Consider the following 20,628-nt stretch of genomic DNA (forward strand, 5'->3'; position numbering starts at 1 on the left):
GGGGGTCTTCAGACCTGCCCTCCCCCCTCCGTACCGGGTGACACTTCTGTTATTTTTTTAAAAACAAAGTGCACGAATCCTTATTCAATTTCCACCACCAGGAAAATAGGAAATCACCCGGGTGGCCGACACTCCTGTTATTATCAGTCAACCAAGGCTCCCTGATTGGTCCAGGTTAACAGTCCCAAACTAGGATCTCATATTGTATGAGGCCTACCTGGCTTACCATGCTATCATCACTACACTCCTGCCTTCTCCACCCCACCCCACCCTGCAGCCAGTATTCACTAAGGGATGACAATAATTTTGCCTTCAGTGTTAAAATAAGACTCAGCAGGAAAAAGCTTAGAAAAGTAAGCACGCAGAGAACATAGGTGAAAACAATAACTGCAGATGCTGGAAACCAGATTCTGGATTAGTGGTGCTGGAAGAGCACAGCAGTTCAGGCAGCATCCAAAGTGCAGCGAAATCGACGTTTCGGGCAAAAGCCCTTCATCAGAATAAAGGCAGTGAGCCTGAAGCGTGGAGAGATAAGCTAGAGGAGGGTGAGGTGGGGAGAAAGTAGCATAGAGTACAATAGGTGTGTGGGGAAGGGGATGAAGGTGATAAGACAGGGAGGAGAGGGTGGAGTGGATAGGTGGAAAAGAAGATAGGCAGGTAGGACAAGTCCAGACAAGTCATGGGGACAGTGCTGAGCTGGACGTTTGGAACTAGGGTGAGGTGGGGGAAGGGGAAATAAGGAAACTGTTGAAGTCCAAAACAGCAAAGGAAAACCAAACAAATAACAACACAACTCGACCAATAGCAAGCTCACTTCTATGAAGTTAACTGTAATGACCAGACTGTCTCACACGGCTGGTCTTGATTCAGATAAGCAGTTCATTTAGTGCTCTGAACCTCTTCATTTATGCCCTCTAGATAAATACTGTAGACCTGAGAACAAAGCTGCACTGTCTACAGCAGATTGTGGGAATAATGTCCCAAACTAAACAAACAAATTTTAGTTTTCCAGTTGAAATATATGGAATTAATATTGCATTCAGAAACCCAGGACCCTGCATCAGAATGAAGTAGAAATGAGTATAGAGTGTACTTTTGCAGAATACTTACAAGCTCCTAACAATTATGAAGAAAGCTATTTTCCTTTTAATCCAAAAGAGCCCTCAACATAATGCATTAGCTCATCTTTCTGATCTGCATTCTGTATTGAAGCAGTCTGTGAATACCTTCTTTGTAATAATGATGGATTTAGTGCTTCAACAATCTTAATGATGTGCTTTACCAGATGCTTTCACTTTAACAGCACACTGCATCAACTAAAACAAGTCAATTTGCTCGTGGTTTTTTTTTAGTTTGGCTTGCAAACCTTCAATTTTCTCAATTAATCTATTTTTGACCAGATTTACAATTTGCATGTTGGCTTATGGTCATTTATCTGCAATACTGGCAAATAAATCTTAGAATCCTTGGAGAATAGAAACAGGTCATTTGGCTCACTAGGTCCACACTGACCTTCTGAAGAGCATCCCACCCTGAGCCATTCCCTTACCCTATTACTCCACATTTCCTATACTAATACAAATAACCTACACACACCTGAACACTATGGGCAATTTAACATGGCCAATTCACCTAAGCTGCACATTTTTGGATTGTGGGAGGAAACCAGAGCACCTGGAGGAAGCCCACGCAGACACGGGGAGAACGTGCAAACTCCACAGAGAGTCACACGAGGCTTGAATCAAACCTGTGTCCCTGGTGCTGTGAGGCAGCAGTGCTAACATTGAGTCGCCATACTGGCTAAAACCTTAAGTTATCTCGGAAATGTGACTTGAAAGAAGTTGTGGGATTTACGTATTAATGAATTAAAGCCTGCAACCCATTCTACATGATTAAAGACTTAACAACAATCTAGGTTTGTTCAATACATTGTATCAGTTGCATGACACTTAGATCTTTTACTATAGATTCTATGTCTTATGATCCTGCACCACTAGTTACCTGATGAAGGAGCAGCACTCTGAAAGCGAGTGATTCCAAATAAACCTATTGGACTATAACCTGGTGTTGTGTGATTTTTAACTTTGTTCCACCCAGACTGGCACCTCCACACCTCAGCTTTATTAGCTCTCGTTCTATGACCCCAAAATGGCTATTCACAAGTACAGCATAGTGGGCAGAATGACCTCTCCCTGAGTGATTATATTTTCTACAATTATATGTAATATTGTCGCCATACATTCATTTCATTCCTTTAGTAATTTATTTCTGGAAACCTTTAGATATAATGTATCTATTACCAGTTTGAGAAGCTGCTTAACTTTTCAGTCCAAAGTGAGTTAGCAGAGACTGCTGGTCTGAAAAACAAAACTGATGAGCTGAGAAAATAAATGGCGGCTTCCTCTGACATTGAGAAGTGGCAGATTTGTGTCAATTCCTCACAAAAAGCAAATAGCTGAACATATGTTTCAATTTAATGTTTTTCCCATTTCCTTAGTTCAATTGGCTTTAACTTGAAGCAATGCATGTTTGTGCTTTTTTTCATTTCAGAATACAATGTTAGCGCATAGTCTTCAATGTCAAAACAGTCTTTTGATGGACTAATTAAAAACTTCCATCAATCATTGAGTGAAATATTAGGGTTGAGTGTCCAAGGAATCCATGAGTGTTTCAATAAAACCTTTATTTGCCACTTCAATCTGCACTTTGTTTCAGTAACATAAATGATCGTACTTAATACAACATTGAAATCTAAATATTTGTGCTCTTTTCAGTTACTTTATCTGTCTGATTTTTAAATTAAACATCGGATTTGTTTTGTTCTTTATTTTTAAGAGGCAACATTTGTTCTGCTTGTGCAGTCACCAAACCTCTTTTCAATCTTTCAAATTATTGCTTTAAAGAAACTCCACTCTTTCATATAACTACCCCATCTCCAACCTCTCTCATTCTTTTTCACTGGGTTCTTACTTACCAATTTTTGTTTTAAGATTCCCTACAGTGTGGAGACAGGCCCTTCAACCCAATAAGTCCACACCGACCCTCCAAAGAGTAACCCACCCAAACCCATTCCCCCTACCCTATTACTCTACATTTACCCCTGACTAATGCACCTAATCTACACATCCTTGAACACTATGGGCAATTTAGCATGGCCAATCCATCTAACCTGCACATCTTTGGACTGTGGGAGGAAACCAGAGCACCCGGAGGAAACCCATGCAGACACTGGGAGAATGTGTAAACTCCACACAGACAGTCACCTCAGGCAAGAATTGAACTCAAATCTCTGCCACTGTGAGGCAGCGTGCCACCTCTTTGTACCCCAACTTACAGAAACAATGGCAATCAAGTGTCTGCTTCTGTGAGCGAACCAGTATTTTTTTGTTTTCTACTTAACCAGTTCAGAGATGGTTTTACACACTTCTGGAGAAAGTTGTGACGTGAATCTAGCTCTCCTGGTCCAAAAATAGAAATGCTACCATTGAATCCCAAGATCCACTCCTTTTTTCCTATTTTTTTATCCAACAAATCCTCAAATGGGGAGACAGCCCCTAGAAGGGCACTATAATAAAATTATAATCAAATGGTTAACAGATAATAATTATAAGTTTCTGTTGAACTTTTATTAGACTAAAGAAAGGGGTGGTACAGTGGCTCAGTGGTTAGCACTGTCGCCTTACGTGCCAGGGGCCTGAGTTCAATTCCTGCCTCGGGCAATTGCCTGTGTGGAGTTTGCACATTCTCCCCGCGTCTGCTTGGGTTTCCCCTAGGTGCTCTGGTTTCCTCCCATAGTCCAAAGATATGCAGGTCAGGTGAATTGGTCATGCTAAAGAGGGAAATGAGTCTGGGTGGGTTACACTCCCGAGGGTCGGTGTGGACTGGTTGGGCTGAAGGGCCTGCTTCCACACTGTAGGGAATCTAATCTAAAGTAATATTCTCCAGGATGATGATACGCCTCAGTCCATCTCTTCTAAACAGAATCGTCTTTTCTATAATGGGTGTAAGGGCTTGTTCTGTACATTGGTAGAAGATGAATCACCAGTGAGTCTTGATGGCAAGGGGCACTTGTCTTAACACCACAATGCATCTTATTGCATAATAGCAAAAGATACAAGTTACATTGGATAGTTAGATACAGTAACTAAAGCTAACCACAGCCAGGAATGACACATTTGACTCTAATCCCTTGAATCTCCACCCAACTCTGAGGTACATCAGATTGGTTGAGACCTAATGTAATCTCCAACATTATCACTTTCTGAACCATTATCTTATATAATACCTATAACTGATGGCCAGCAGCGGTTTAAGAAGTTGGCTCAACACTAACTTTCCAAGGGCTGTTAAGGACAGGAAAAATATGTTAACATTGCCAGCGATGCTCAGACTCCATTAAAAAAAACAATTTAATGATTAAAAATTTCATAAGGACTGCCCTGAATAGAAGTGTGCTTTGTGCCTACTATAGGAGTTTCTCAGGAAAGGATGTTATCTAACAATAACAGACAGATTAATGGATTCCTCATCTACAAAATCCTCAACGTCCAAAATTGGGTGATCGACTCCTCTTGTTCATACTTCCACCCTGACCTGGATTGACCTGAGGATTATAGCTGGTGCAGTAAATGGCCTGAACTCCAGCTGCTGAAATATAGGTGAGGACCTCTAGGCCTCAGTAGGTACTAGCCACTCTGTATGCTATCCATCTCTCTGAGTCACCAATGGACGATAATGAATTTCCACCCCAATTGTGTCTGAATTCTTTCACAGTACCATCTTAATCAAAACTACCCTTATTGGATTGTTAAATATGCTTGTACGGATACAGATCTCTGAAATGTAGAGAGAGGCCAGGGTCTTTCACTGTTGCAGAGTCAGTGAGCAGTTTCAAATGTAAAACTTAAATTAGATTGACCACTGCACTGCTTTTCAATCATCTGGGAATTTTTCAAGGAAAGAAACCATAAATTAAAATTGCGAGAAAGTGAGGTCTGCAGATTCTGGAAATAAGAGTTGAGAGTGTGTCGCTGGAAAAGCGCAGCAGGCCAGGCAGCATCCGAGGAGCAGGAGAATCAATGCTTTGGGCAAAAGCCCTTCATCAGGAATGAGACTTGTGGGCCAAGGGGGCTGATTGATAAATGGAAGGGGGGGAGGGTGTTAAAATTGCAGTGTTCATGTAAGAAAGCATGGTGGTTGTGTCCCTGCCTCTAAGGCAGAGAGCCCCAGTGCAAGTAGTACTCCAGGACTTGGTGGCCAAGAAAAGTTGTGTCCATACTGCAGCCCAACAGGGAAAAGCTTGTAAATCCTTCTATTGGGATTCATCACTCAGAGCAGGAGAGACTCCTGGTCGCCATGTACTGAAAAGAAAGTTCAGAGTCTCAACCACCAACATCTATTGATCCAGGTAATTACATGTGTGTGAAAGTGTGTGTGGACACAGTAACTCACAGACTTCTTGTGGGATCAGTGGTCGGTGTGAATCAGGCGAGTGTCAGCAGCACAGGATTTGATCTCCATTCCCGATCAGATTATCTTTGGGACTTGCATCATTATCTGAACCAATGGTTTTGAATGTTGGGCCTGTTTTGGGGCAGAGAACTCAAGAAGGATATATGATCTTTTTGCAGCAAGGTTACAAGATGTGGAGCAGAAACTGAAAAAGAGAGAGCCATCGAAACAAATAGCGTAAATGAACCGATGTGACAACTGGGTATATTTCATGAAGAGTTAAAAGTGATTTTAAGGGGTGTGATGGACTAATTTAAAACCATTTGAATTCAAATAAAAAGAGATGGAAGGCTTGTCCTAATCACCTTTCCCCGTGGATTCATTTTAGCTTCATATGGGTTTTTTTTGCTCTTTATGAACAAAAATTCATAGTTAACAGCACAACCAAGTCAGTTATGGATTACACTATTCCAGTTGGATAGATGGAGGAAAGGCAGATTGGAGTAGTGTAATAAAATACAATTTTTCCAAACAGATCGGTTCAGGGCGGCACGGTGGCACAGTGGTTAGCACTGCTGCCTCACAGCGCCAGAGACCCGGGTTCAATTCCCGACTCAGGCGACTGACTGTGTGGAGTTTGCACGTTCTCCCCGTGTCTGCGTGGGTTTCCTCCGGGTGCTCCGGTTTCCTCCCACAGTCCAAAGATGTGCGGGTCAGGTGAATTGGCCATGCTAAATTGCCAGTAGTGTTAGGCAAGGGGTAAATGTAGGGGTATGGGTGGGTTTCGCTTCGGCGGGTCGGTGTGGACTTGTTGGGCCGAAGGGCCTGTTTCCACACTGTAAATCTAATCTAATCTAATCTAAAATAATTCAAACAATGTAATTTTTATTGTGACATAAGTACAAGATTGTCACTAAATGCATTTATTGCCCAATGCTATGCATAGCCCCAAGCAAGTAATCAGACAGGTGAAACAAAAACAAGCACAAGTAATTTAGCAGTTAGAGTAAATGAGGACTGCCAGGTTATAACATTGGAAATGACTATAGATGGTGTTGTAAAATAGATTACTTTATGTTGTCAGCCACAGCATATTGCCATGTTCCATAATGCTGTCAAAGCTCACCTCAAGTCATGTGGATTGAGAGCTATATATTAAATGAGCTAATATGAACCAATGTTGGGAGGAATCCCTTCAATAGGTTTTGAAATATGGCGGCATTGTAAAAGGAAATTACGATTAGAACTATAAGTGCAAATTAATTATTTCCTGTTGCAAACTCAACCCATTACCCATAATGCAATGGAGTCAATCCAAATCATGGGAAAACTCTGCACTAGGTGGATTCATACCCAGCACAAGGAACTCAATTGTTATGTTGGAAACCAATCATCTCCGTACCAGGATATCTCTGCAGGAGTTCCTCAGGGGAGTGTCCTAGGGTAAAAAGTGAGGTCTGCAGATGCTGGAGATCAGAGCTGAAAATGTGTTGCTGGTTAAAGCACAGCAGGTTAGGCAGCATCCAAGGAACAGGAAATTCGACGTTTCGGGCCAGAGCCCTTCATCAGGAATGAGGAGAGTGTGCCAGGCAGGCTAAGATAAAAGGTAGGGAGGAGGGACTTGGGGAAGGGGCGATGGAGATGTGATAGGTGGAAGGAGGTCAAGGTGAGGGTGATAGGCCGGAGTGGGGTGGGGGCGGAGAGGTCAGGAAGAAGATTGCAGGTTAGAAGGGCGGTGCTGAGTTCAAGGGAATCGACTGAGACAAGGTCGAGGGAAGGGAAATGAAGAAACTGGAGAAATCTGAGTTCATCCCTTGTGGTTGGAGGGTTCCCAGGCGGAAGATGAGGCGCTCTTCCTCCAACCGTCGTGTTGTTATGTTCTGCCGATGGAGGAGTCCAAGGACCTGCATGTCCTCGGTGGAGTGGGAGGGAGAGTTAAAGTGTTGAGCCACGGGGTGGTTGGGTTGGTTGGTCAGGGCGTCCCAGAGGTGTTCCCTGAAGCGTTCCGCAAGTAGGCGGCCCGTCTCCCCAATATAGAGAAGGCCACATCGGGTGCAGCGGATGCAATAGATGATGTGTGTGGAGGTGCAGGTGAATTTGTGGCAGATATGGAAGGATCCCTTGGGGCCTTGGAGAGAAGTAAGGGGGGAGGTGTGGGCGCAAGTTTTGCATTTCCTGCGGTTGCAGGGGAAGGTGCCGGGAGTGGAGGTTGGGTTGGTGGGGGGTGTGGACCTGACGAGGGAGTCACGAAGGGAGTGGTCTTTGCGGAACACTGATAGGGGAGGGGAGGGAAATATATCCCTGGTGGTGGGGTCCGTTTGGAGGTGGCGGAAATGACGGCGGATGATACGCTGTATACGGAGGTTGGTGGGGTGGTAGGTGAGAACCAGTGGGGTTCTGTCTTGGTGGCAGTTGGAGGGGCGGGGGAGTGGGAAGTGGAGGAGATGCGGTGGAAGGCATCGTCGATCATGTCTGGGGGGGCCTAGTGTCCTAGGGCCAACCATCTGCAACTGCTTCATCAATGATCTCCCCTCCCTCATAACATCCCCAGTTGCGACAACATCTCTACAATCCAGGCTTGGGCTGACAAATGCCAGCAATGGCAATCTCCAACAATAGAGAATCTAACCATCACTCCTTGACACCTATTTGCATCACCATCACTGAATACCCCATCTTGGGGTTACCTTTGACCTGAAACTGAACTTTACTAGTTCAATAAATACTTCTGGCTACAAGAGGAAGTCAGACACTAGGAATCCCACAGAGAGTAATTCAACTCCTGAACCCCAGGATTCGTCCACCTCTATAAAGCACAAGTCCTGTGTCTCCACTTGCCTGGATGAATGCAACTTCGGTAACATTCAATCAGGTTAACATCATCCAGGAGAAATCCATTTAAATGGCACCAAATCCAAAAATATTTACTCCCTCCACTACTGACACTCAGTAGCAGCACTGTGTATACCATCCACAAGATAGATTTGGTAGATTCAGGCAGAGGTAGACAGATTTCTAATCAGAAAGGCAATCAAGGGTTAGGGGGAAAAGCAGGAAAAGCAGGAAAGTGGAGTTGAGGATTTAAGATAAGAAATGATCTCACTGAATGGCAGAGCAGATTCAATGGGCTAAATGGCCTACTTTGATTCCTAAGTCTTATGGTTTCCTTAACCATAACATCAGGATTTAAAATTACAAAGTAGAGAAGCATAATAAACATGGTTCATTAGTGTATAAATTATGTCTCAGAAAATCTAGGGACGGTTGAATGGAAGGTTATAACCATGAGAACTATAACACACACGCATATTCATGTACACCCTGTTAGAAAATATAGTTACTGAAATGGGGAACCTGCTCAGACTCCAATTAATTCCTTTCTGCCCACTACTTGGATAGTTGTTGATTTATTGGGACAGTTCAGAGCTATTATTCATTTTTGGACTTTCCTGTAAATGACCTAAATGAAATAAATGCTAAAACCAAATTGATTGCAGGAGCTGCCAACTGATTGCAATCCTTTCATAGAATCCTTACAGTGTGGAAGCAGACCATTCAGCCTGTTGAGTCCACAGTGACCCTCTGAAGAGCATTCCTCCCAAACCCATTCCATCCCTCTAACCCTGCATTTCCCATGGCTAACCCACCTCTCTGAAAATCTACCTGGACACTATGGGCAATTTAGCATGGCCAAACAACCTACCCTGCAAATCTTTGGACTGTGGGCGGAAACCAGAGCACTTGGAGGAAATCCAGGCAGACACAGGGAGAATGTGGAAACTCCACACGGTTACCCGAGGCTGGAATTGAAACTGGGTCCCTGGCGCTGGGAGGCAGCAGTGAACCACCGTACCACTTTAGATGTGGGCCAGCTAGGTTTTCACCAAAGAGTAAAACCTTGGATGCTCATTGTGACTTCACAAATTCCTTTGTTCAACTGCGTATCACACATGACTCCAAGTTTTCAAAAGTTCATAATATTTATATGTTTTTGGCAGCTCACTGTTTAATACCATTTTGGTTATGGGAATATATTTTAAATGCCTTGGCATTTATTCAAAGTAAAGCAGAAACAAACACTGGAAAAATGTGTTTCTTCCTAGTCCCTGGAGTGTCACATTGGTGCATTTGAAACTTCCTTGGCCGGATTTTCAAATGGACTTGTGGAGCAAATACAGGTGGATGTGCAGCACATAGATCTGGTTCCCAGGTGTACTCAGATCCTGTGGCCATGGTGTAGGAAGCAGTCTAACATCAAAGCAGTTCCAGCTTGGAGGGAAGAAGGAATCTGTTCATCTTTCATTAAAGGTTTGACAGGCTATTAACCAGTCCAGGAGGGCAATTTTCAATCAACAGATCAGCAAACAAAGAAACAAAAAACAAAACAATCTAGCCATCCAGCTACTGGGTATGTTTGCGCATTCCTAAAGATTATTTCAGGTTAAATGTTGATCATGAACTTAAAATAAAATCTCATGAGCCATGAAAACTTGCATGATCTTAAGTGTTCTCTATTTGGACATTTAAGATCCAATGTGATTTAAGGCTCATTGATTTCACCCATATGCTATGGATTATAAGATCATAATATCATAGATTGTGAGCATTTTCTCGCATTTGACTGGCTAACCCCTTACTGTGCATGACCTGGTAGCTGGCCCTCCAAGGTGCTGCCCCCTGCCTTTTGCAAAGCAATGGCAGGCCCCATCATTGGTTGAACCCAATTGCCATTGGTTCTTCAGGCAACCCCAGTCTCCTGGAAATGCCTAGCAGTCATGAGTTGGCACCATTCAAACTAGGACATTCTGAAATGACATCACATGTGAGACACAGATGTGGTGTTGTCCCAGAAATTGTCCGAATGTTTGGATTCCCTTGAAAAATTAATTTTCCATGTGCATTTTGTTTATTGGATGATGCTGCACATCTTTTCCATGTTTCATTACTGCAGTTATCTTCCCATTTTGCACCGGCCTGCCATTCTCTCCAGGCATTCAGTTATCCACTCAGTTTCTTTAGTACATGGCTGTGAGTTGCTCCATTGTTTCTGGACACTCCAGAACCAGTATCTGTCTGTAATCTTTCAAGGACACAATCCATACTAAATAAGAGTCTGTGGAAGTATTTTGTCAAGTGCAATGCCACTTAGAGCCACATGATGTGAGAGCATCTCATCTTTCATGGGCTTAATAAAATAACATGTAGTTATTCTCTTGGTTTCTCTTCCCATCGATGGCCTCTTTAAAGTTGGATAAATAGTTGATAAAATACAATTAATAGACATGTTTTGCTTCCGAGGAAATGTTCCTATTAAGATACTCCCATTGTCAGCCAATGGTTAAGAGCCTTATGAAAATAAATTGTTGAAAAGTGATCCCATGCTAATGATGACTTTTATTGATGTCTGTTTTCACTCAGAGGTTGTCATAAGTGTGAACTTGTCACAAATGAAAGAGCAGGGCACTATAATATCATACTGATAAGACAATATAATTGCTGCAGCTCTCTGGGAGATTGGCCAAGCAGAGTGGCCCTTGGAAGAAAAATAACCTCATCCTCAAGTGGGCAGTGGGCAATCGCCTAACTCTTGACCTTCTCCTTAGCACCACTGCCTTCAGCGATTGGTTGAGCATGAATGTGTCAGGAGAAAATCGGCTTGTCCAATCGCCATGTGTTATAAATTACAGTGCCTGTGTGGTGAAATACTGCACTGAAACCAGACTAAATGTACTACCCGCGATCATTTGAAACTAAGATTATGAGCCAGTTTTGCTTGTCTCAATGTTTTCACTTGTCTCCCGAGAGACTTATCCAATCTACATCCAGCTAGTTAGTCAAAACAAATGTGGTACTGATTTCATTGTTTACCTTGCATAAATCCTAAGACATATTTGACTGAATTTTCTTTGACCTTTGTGCATCTGTGTATCCTTGACTGGAAGAAGGGTTAGTGGACTTGAAATGTAAAGTCCCTCCACAGATGCTGCCAGACCTTCTGAGTTTCTCCAGCCTTCTATGTGTTTGTTGTGAAAGGTTAATGTATGTTTGTGTTTAGATGTTCACTGTGACTGCAGACAAAAGCTTCACCCTATGTTATATGTTTCACCCTCGTATCCATATACCAAGTGAGGCCAGTCAACTCAGCACCAACAGTGAACTAATTCTGGAATCATTCTGGATTGAATGGATGAGTGACACCATTTCCTTAACAATTCATCCCAGAAAAGAAGCTCAAATCTCATTGAATATTGTGAAAATTGTCTGCAAATTTTCATTCTGATATGCTGCCTACCTATAGACAGGGGCATTAACTAACCCTTGCTGAACAATTTAGTTGCAGAGATGTATAGGGTTTAAAACTGCACTGGGAAACCATCTGGCTCTTACAAAGCATATTTTCCACATTTATGTTCATTTGCAAATTTATTGTAACAAAGTGAAACTGGAACTTTTATATACTGTTTTCAATTTCCTGCAATGTGAGTCTTTGAGTGCTTTTTAACTGATCAAGCCAAGTCTCAGCAAATTTCTTTGGACTTTCTCAACACCATTAAATATGGTTCATTGCTCATTAATTATATCAAAAGCCTTCAAGTGAAAGGAGAATTTGGGCAGCTCGCTTGTTAAACGTTAATTGTGATAAATAAAAGATAAGCTTCGATGGGATCCCTTCAATCAAGATAAAGATTAAAAAATAGTTGTCGACTGGGCTGAACTGTAAAAGTTCGCAGCACATTTTTCAGTCAATTTTGTTTTTCTTTGCTTGAGCTGTTCATTTGATTGTGTTCTGTGTACGATTATTTCTTGCAAGTTATTTACCAGTACAATAGTGAAAGAAATGTTCAAGGCTTTTGAACTTCTGGACTATGTGTTGAGAAAATGACATAATAACAGAGCCTGCTGATGATCATGGTGCGGTGTTTCCTCAGGAAATGTACGAAGTGCTAGGAATGTTCAACTACCTTTCCCAATAGAGTTTAAAAACCTTATATATTGGCATCGAAGATGTAAAAACATAAACAGGTCACTCTTAAAAATGGAACTAAATTCAGGGTCATTCTTTTTTTCGTTCTGGTATCTTGTTTGCCTTCATTTAGTATTTACCTACATATTTGTTCAAGATCTTATAATTTCATGCTTCAGTTTCAATCATGTATTCTAATATAGCAGTATGGCTTTGAGTAAATACCACAAAATATCAGATTCGCATTAACTGAAGCATTACATATGCATAAGAAATGATGGGTTAGATTTAGATTTGGCTGAAGAAGCACTGTCCTCTGTGATTGGCTTTCATATTTCACCAGGGCTGAAAATGGAAATGAGTGTGATGACAGAGGTTATAACAATTTAGTAAAACTTAAGTGACTGTAAAACCTAACATTAATGAAATTAAAACTTCAATCAATGAAGTAGGAATTACCAGACATAAAAGACAAAGGTCTGTTGAATTTGCCTTCTCCAATATTTGTAGTTACATGACACAATGACAATAGAATTGTTGACTAATCCCAGCATGCAACTTTGTACCACTAGCCTGTAACAGAGCAAGACAGGAGGTAATAGAGTTGCCGATGGTGGAGAACTGCAGGAACCATGGACATAAAAGTTACTTTTTCTCTTGAGCATGCGACATTTTCATGATCAAAATAGGCATACATTCCAAAACCTTGGAAACCATAGAATATTAATGACAAAGGAGGACATTCAGCCCATAATTTCCATGCCTGCCTGTAAACAGGGAGCCAGCCTTATCCTGTCTTCCTGCACTAGCTGCATAACCTTACAGGTCATGGCTCTTGTTATTCTGTAACAGCAATTTAGACAAGACCATAACAGAGAGGAGCAGAAATTAGGCCATTTGGCCCATCGAGTCTGCTCCACTATTCAATCATGGCTGATAGGTTTCTTAACCCGTTTCCCACTTTCTCCCCGTAATTTTGATCACCTTGGCAATATATAACTTATCTGTCCTTCTTTTAATTATACTCAATGACCTGGCCTCCACAGCCTTCTGTGGCAATTAATTCCACCGATTCACCATTCTCTAGCTAAAGACTTTTCTTCTTCTCCCCATTCTAAAGGGTCTTCCCTTTACTCTAAGGCCATGCCTTCGAGTCCTTATCTCTCCTGCCAATGGAAACATCTTCCCAATAACCACTCTGTCCAGGCCATTCAGTATTCTGTAAGTTTCAATCAGATCCCCCCCACTCCTCATCCTTCTAAACTCCAATGAGAAAAGTCCCAGAGTCCTCAAATGGTCCTCATATGTTAAGCAATGCTATTCGGAAGGGAATTCCAGAATTTTGACTCAGTAACTGGTAGACTGTAGCAGTTCAAGATGCAACTCATCACCACTGTCTCAAGGGCAACTAGGATGGGCAATAAATGCTGGCCCAGCCAGCAACACCCACGGAATAAAAAAAACATTTCTCTCTACAGTGCAGGATGGAGAACTGGAAGTTACATTAATTTATATTTGAAGAAATCAGTATTGATCAGTCTTTATGGTATCAGTCCTGGATGTCTCACAGTTTCCTTAGAATCTTCGAATGCACCCAATACCGGTAACAGCACAATATTTAACAATGGAACCTTTGCCCCTTTCCCACCCCAAAGATGAAGAATGGCATCCTGTGCTAATTTAGAATTTCACAATTAATTTCTCTTACTGCAGATCTTCAAGGTTAAACAGAAAATTAATTTTGAGGCATTGTAGTTTTAAAAAGGCAGTGTCTTTATAAAAAGTGTTTGTGATCTTTGATTTCGTTTGTCAAAAGGTTACTTAACATGGCAAGTTCTTTTTAAAAAAATTAATCTGAATAACTAAGTTAGAAAAGACTATTCTGTTGAATAATAATCACATCCAATGCAATTGATTTATGTCCTGAGAATAACTGCGCCAGGATGTGCTGATCTACATCTGTCTCCATTTTGAAGAGTTACATTATTCATTCTCATGCAACACTTACTTATACTTAAACAACAAAACCAGTTTCGATGTGGGAAGGAGAGCAGAACTGCTTGAGGCAAAACTAAAGCTCCTTAGACAGCACTTTCAAACCCATACCACATCTAGAAGGACAGCGTTAGCAGAGATATGGGAATGCCATCACCTCCAAGCTCCCTTCCAAGCTTCTTACCATCTTGACTTGGAATTATATCACTGGTCCTTCCTGGTTGCTAGGTCAAAATCCTGGAATTCCCTCCCTAACAGCATTGTGGATCAACTGGTGCACTGGAAGGCAACTCATCACTAACTTCTCACGGGCTGGCCCAGCCAACGACACCCAAGTCCCACAAACTTAAAAATAATACACTTTTCTCTGCAGTGCAGATTGGGGAAGTGGGAGATGTAAAACTGTGCAGTAGGAGTGTAGCAGCAACAACTTAGCATTAAATGACATCCATGTGCGAGAGGAACTATCACACCAGGCAGTTCATGAAAACCACACACAGATCTCCAACACAAATGGACATCTTCTCAGTCAAAATATTTCATCATGAAGGCACCTCATTGGGAAACAGAGGAGAACAGCAAAATTTTGACAATTTAAGATTGCTGTGCATTGCTGGTAGATGTGGAGTTTTTTTTTTCCCAAACCTGTCAGCTCTAATTAATCACTCAGAAATTATAAAGGTCCTTGTGACAATTTGTTGATTCAAAAGAACCAAGTGGATCAAGGTCAACAGTGGAATTCATATTTAAATTCAACACCTTGTACCATTCCTTTACATTTCAAATGACAGAGCCATCTAGAACAAATCCTTAGCAATTTTTTTTTAATATATTAATTATGCCATATATTAATTACATTACATCATGTGATACAACATGGGATTTATGTCATACCAGGTACGTTCTGAAAAAACAAAATCAATGATTGCAAACACATTTTATAAAGACAGTGCCTTTTTAAAACTACAATGCCTCAAAATCAATTTTCCATTTAACTTCGAAGATCTGCAGTGAGAGAAATTAATTGTGAAAATCTAAATTAGACTAGTTTACCCGGTTGGTTGTTTTCATGAAAATTGCGATCAAGCTCTTGTTCTGTGGAGTTTTGCTCACGTACCTCATAGAATCCCAACAGTGTGGAAGAAGGCGATTCGGTTCATCAAGTCCACACTAACACATTGAAGAGTGTCCCATCCAGACCCTATATTTCCTTGGAGCTAATCCACTTAACCTGCACCCAACAGGCAATTTAGCATGGCCATTCCACATAATCTGCACATCTTTGGACTGATGTGCGGCCCAGAGCACCTGGAGGAAACCCAAGCAGATGCAGGGAGAACGTGCAAACTCCACACAGTCACCTGAGGGTGGAATCAAACCCAAGTCCCCAGCATTGTAAAGCAGCAGTGCTAATCATTGACCATGGATAGGTCCAGTGGCACAAAATTTAGCAAGAATGTTGGTAAGAAGTGTAAATATTCAAATATTTGTACAATCAGTACAGATTTACGTTTATATTTTATTACATAAATTATATTTTGTTTTTAAGTTTTATCTAGCATTTTATTTATTAGATATTTCCTGCACATATATTTAGTCTTTAAATAACTTGCATCAATGTGCCATGTCCTTCTCAGAGATTTTCTACCACATCCTTACGAATGGTGGTCTTAAGCTTTACACTGTGTGCTCTGGACAATATTTATTCCTCCATCAACATGACAATCCAGATTATCCAGTCATTAACGCATTGCTGTTTGTTAAATCTTTCTGCACACAAACTGGTAATTGCATTTCCTACATTACAATGGTGAATACTATAGCCTATACTGAAATCTCTTCTCCAGATAGTAGTGGAGGTAGTGATGACAAGATGGCAGCCACAGAATAGGCAGCATCCATTCTGTCCGCTTTTTCATTTTTTTTTTCTTTGCTCCTTCTTCTTCTTCTCTCTTTCTTCAAATCTCTTAAAAAGACATCATCTTGGAGTGGCAGTGATATCACCAGAGCAGCTGAGGGCTGGAGCGGAGTGGGCTGGAGGACTGGAATGGTTCGTAAGGGTCAGTGAGCCGCAGGCCTGAGTGGAGTAGGATGGGAGGGCCAGTGGGCTGGAGACCTGGAACGGAGCGGGAAGGCCAGCGAGCTGGAGGTGAGGCCCGAGCAGGATGGAAGGGTCAGCAGGCTGGAGACCTGGAACGGAGCGGGAAGGCCAGCGAGCTGGAGGTGAGGCCCGAGCAGGATGGAAGGGTCAGCAGGCTGGAGACCTGGAATGGAGTGGGGTGGCCAGCGAGCCGAAGGACTGGAATGGAGCGCAAAGGCCAGCGGGCTGGAGGCGAGGCCCAAGCAGTATGGGAGGGCCAGCGAATGGAGGCCCAGAACAGAGCGGGACAACCAGCATGCCCAGTGTGGAGATGGGTGTTGGACTGGGAATCAGTGTAGCTGGTCAGCAGCTCGTGAGCCCAGTCAGACCATGTATGGAAGCCCTAGCACTGAACCACTGCAGGCCCTTGTTAGAAAGACTGTAACATTTATCTTTTTAACTTCATTTTTTATTTTTCTTACTTATACTATAAATGACTGAAAAGTAATGTAAACTTTTTTTCTCTTTTTTTCTCTATTTTGTATCTAGGATGGCATTATGTATTGGCGACATTGTAAACAATTCACTGTACTCCTGTACTTGAGTACACGTGACAATAAACCCAATTCTAATTCTAACCAAAAAAGGGAAATAGAGACAAGGTATTGAATATCTTTTAAGGAAGTGTTTGATAGATTTCTGATTGACGAGGGAGTCAAAAGGTGCAGGGGTTTAGACAGGAAGGTAGAGGTCGCAGTCTGAGTAACCATGATCTTATCAAATCGTGGAGCAGGGTCAAGGGACTGTTTGACCTGGTCTTGCTGCTAAGTGGTGTGTGTGCATACGTATACATGCTTCCTCATAACATAAGATCTCTCTAACATGTGGCTTCACCAAAGTAAGTTCCTTTACAAACTGGAACAATTTTATTGTGAGTAAATCCCTGCTCCAGCCCATTGTGATGCACTTTTAAGTTTCACTCATCTATTCACCATTGCAGATAGATTTATATCACTTACAGCTGGAGTGAAATTCCAACATTTTATACACATCTAGTTTTCAGATTCTGGGCTTTAAACAATGAACTCTTGAGGCACAAGCCAGTTTTGAGACATTTGGCCGTTTGATCCCAACAGAGCAATTCCCTTCTGAAGTTCAGAGCTTTGATTGTGATAACAATCAACAGTGAACCTCTGAAGACTTCAAAACAGAAACATAATATGAATATGGAATATCATAGTGCTGCATTAGTTTGTTGTAACTGGAATTTGGTTGTGTAAAGTTATATTCTTTTCTTAAAGGGCTGGAGATTTAATCACAGCACAAACTAGCACCAGAAAGAGTCAAGGACAACAATCCAATTTCACCTCAATCATACAAATCAAGCAATCATTCAAGCTGAACTATCTTAATTGCAATAAAAATAAATCTTTTGTTGCAATGTTTTCTTCTATTGCTTGGTGAGAATTGATTTCTCACATTCTTTTTCCAGTGGCTTCTTGGTTAGCACTGCTGCCTCACAGCTCTCGAGACCTCCCTCAGGCAACTGTCTGTCTGTGTGGAGTTTGTGTGTTCTCCCCATGTCTGTGTGGATTTCCTCTGGGTGCTCCAGGTTCCTCCCACAATCCAAAGGTATGCAAGTTATAGAGTCATAGAGCTGTACAACATGGAAACAGATCTTCAGTCTAACTCATCCATACCAACCAGATATCCTAAATTCATCTAGCCCCATTTGCCAGCATTTGGCCCATATCCCTCTAAACCCTTCCATTCATATACCCATCCAGATGCCTTTTAAATGTTGCAATTGTATCAGCTTCCTCCACTTCCTCTGGCAGCTTATTCCATACACCCTCTGCATGAAAACGTTGCCCCTTATGTCCTTTTAAAATACTTTCACTCTCAGCTGAAACATATGCACTCTAGTTTTGGACTCCCTCACTCTGGAAAAGACCTAGTCTATTCACCCTATCCATGCCCCTCAGATTTTATAAAGGTCACCCCTTAGCCTCTGATGCTCCAGGGAAAATAGTTCTAGTATATGTCAACCTCTCCCGATAGCTCAAAACCTCCAACCCTGGCCACATCCTTGTAAATCTTTTCTGAACCCTTTGAAGTTTAATACATCTTTCTTATAGTAGGTTAGGTGGATTGGCCATGGAAAACGCATAGTTACAGGGATGGGTAGCAGGGTGGGTCTTGATGAGATGCCCTTCAGAGGGTCAGTGCGGACTCAATGGGTCGAATAGCCTGCTTCCTTGCTGTAGGGATTCCATGGTTCTTTTAGTTTTATGCAACTGGTCAATGCAAGAACACAATGTTATCTAAGATATATTGAAGAACCAAATTCCTCTACTCATATTCTGTGTAAACTTGTATCATTAAAAAGGTGGACATAGGCATTTATAATGATAGCAGCCTACATAACCTTGATATGTTGTCCATTGCGCCATAGCGGTTAGGTTACTGGATGATGGGAATCAGAAATAAGCACAAAGCACTGAAGTATTTATTGGCGACATGGTGGCCCAGTGGTTAGCACTGCTGCCTCACAGTGCCAGGGACCTAGGTTTGATTCCAGCCTCGGGCAATTGTGTGTGCAGAGTTTGCATATTCTCTGTGTTTACATGGGTTTCCTCCAACAATCCAAAGATGTACAGAGTAGGTAAATTGGTCATGCTAAATTGCCCATAGTGTTCAGGGATGCGTAGGTTAGGTGCATCAGTCAGGGGAAATGTTAAGTAATTGGGTAGGGGAATGGGTCTGGTGGGATACTCTTCAGAAGGTCGGTGTGGACTTGGGCTAAATGGCCTGTTTCCACACTAAGGATTCTATGATAGCATGTCTGGCAGCATTGCTTTGGAGGGGAGACTTATTCGACGTGAATGTTAACTCTTGTTGCACTCTCACCAGGTGCTGCTAGACATGTTGTTTCTCTACCATGATCGGTGTTTATTTTAATTTATAAATAAGTTAAGAATGAAGTTAGTCTTAACGATGATGACCATGTAGTCACTGGCTTCTTGCATTAAGATCACTCTTCCTCACTATGTCCTTCATACAAGCAAACCTACTGCCCTTATGCCATCTGCTTTATGTGTAACCTGAGGCCCACAACAATGAGGCAAGTGCTTAGCTGTTCGCTGAAATGGCGATTCAGTTGTACCAAGACATTCAAGTGCAGTTGGACATCACCATGACGTTTGAATGGCAGTGTGCTCAAGAGAATGGTGGCCCTTTCTCAAGGTGATTTACCAAATGACAACGAGTGCAAGCCTTGCCAGTGACGTTCATATCCAGTGACTGATTTAAAAAAAATACTTTCAGGATTGACACTGTTGCCTTTGGTCTTGCAACTTTCAGCTCCTTAGCACTGTATTACAGAGAATAGCTTATGTCTCGAGCATCTTTGTTGTTCCAGCATTGTTGCTGGTTTTGTTGTTTAAATAACATAACAGTCACATAAAAGATAAGAATTTAACCCTTTGAAGTGATGTCTGATTATGTCTGTGCATTCTGATGTTGACTTTAAACGCTTGTCACATGGAGACCATATTATTTACTTCACTACGTCCAATATCACAGAAATTTGATGAGTACAAAAATAGTCAAAATTAAAGAATTCTCTATACAAGTCGGGTCTTAAAAAAAAATCAATTGAAATTAGTTAAATTGAAACAGCAACTCAACGTGTTCTACATCTTAACCAGATTTTTCATATTTTGTCAGTGAGACTATGTCAAGTGACCCTACACAGCTGAGAAATCAAGGCTAAGTTATAGGATGAAGGGGTTGACTTCTCAAGATTGGCTAAACAGGTTTGCCATTCATTCGAGTTCAGGAGAATGATGGATGGTCTTATTGTAACATACAAGATTCTCAGGGGGATTGGCAGAGTAGGTGTTAAGATATTTACTCTAGTGGGGGAAAGCTCAAACTAGTGTACATGGTTAAGGAGTAAACAGGCACTCAAAAATAATTGCAAGGGAATTTGTTTTTCCAGGAGGTAATGGGTCCCTAGTATTCTCTACTCCAGAGAGTTGAGAGGCTAGATGATGGAGATAGATTTTTAACAGATTGGAGAGTGGAGGACAATGAGAAGGAGATGATGCCTATGGCAAATCAACCATGATTTTGT

This window comes from Hemiscyllium ocellatum, chromosome 43 (assembly GCF_020745735.1).
Source record: "Hemiscyllium ocellatum isolate sHemOce1 chromosome 43, sHemOce1.pat.X.cur, whole genome shotgun sequence".
Lineage (NCBI taxonomy): Eukaryota > Metazoa > Chordata > Chondrichthyes > Orectolobiformes > Hemiscylliidae > Hemiscyllium > Hemiscyllium ocellatum.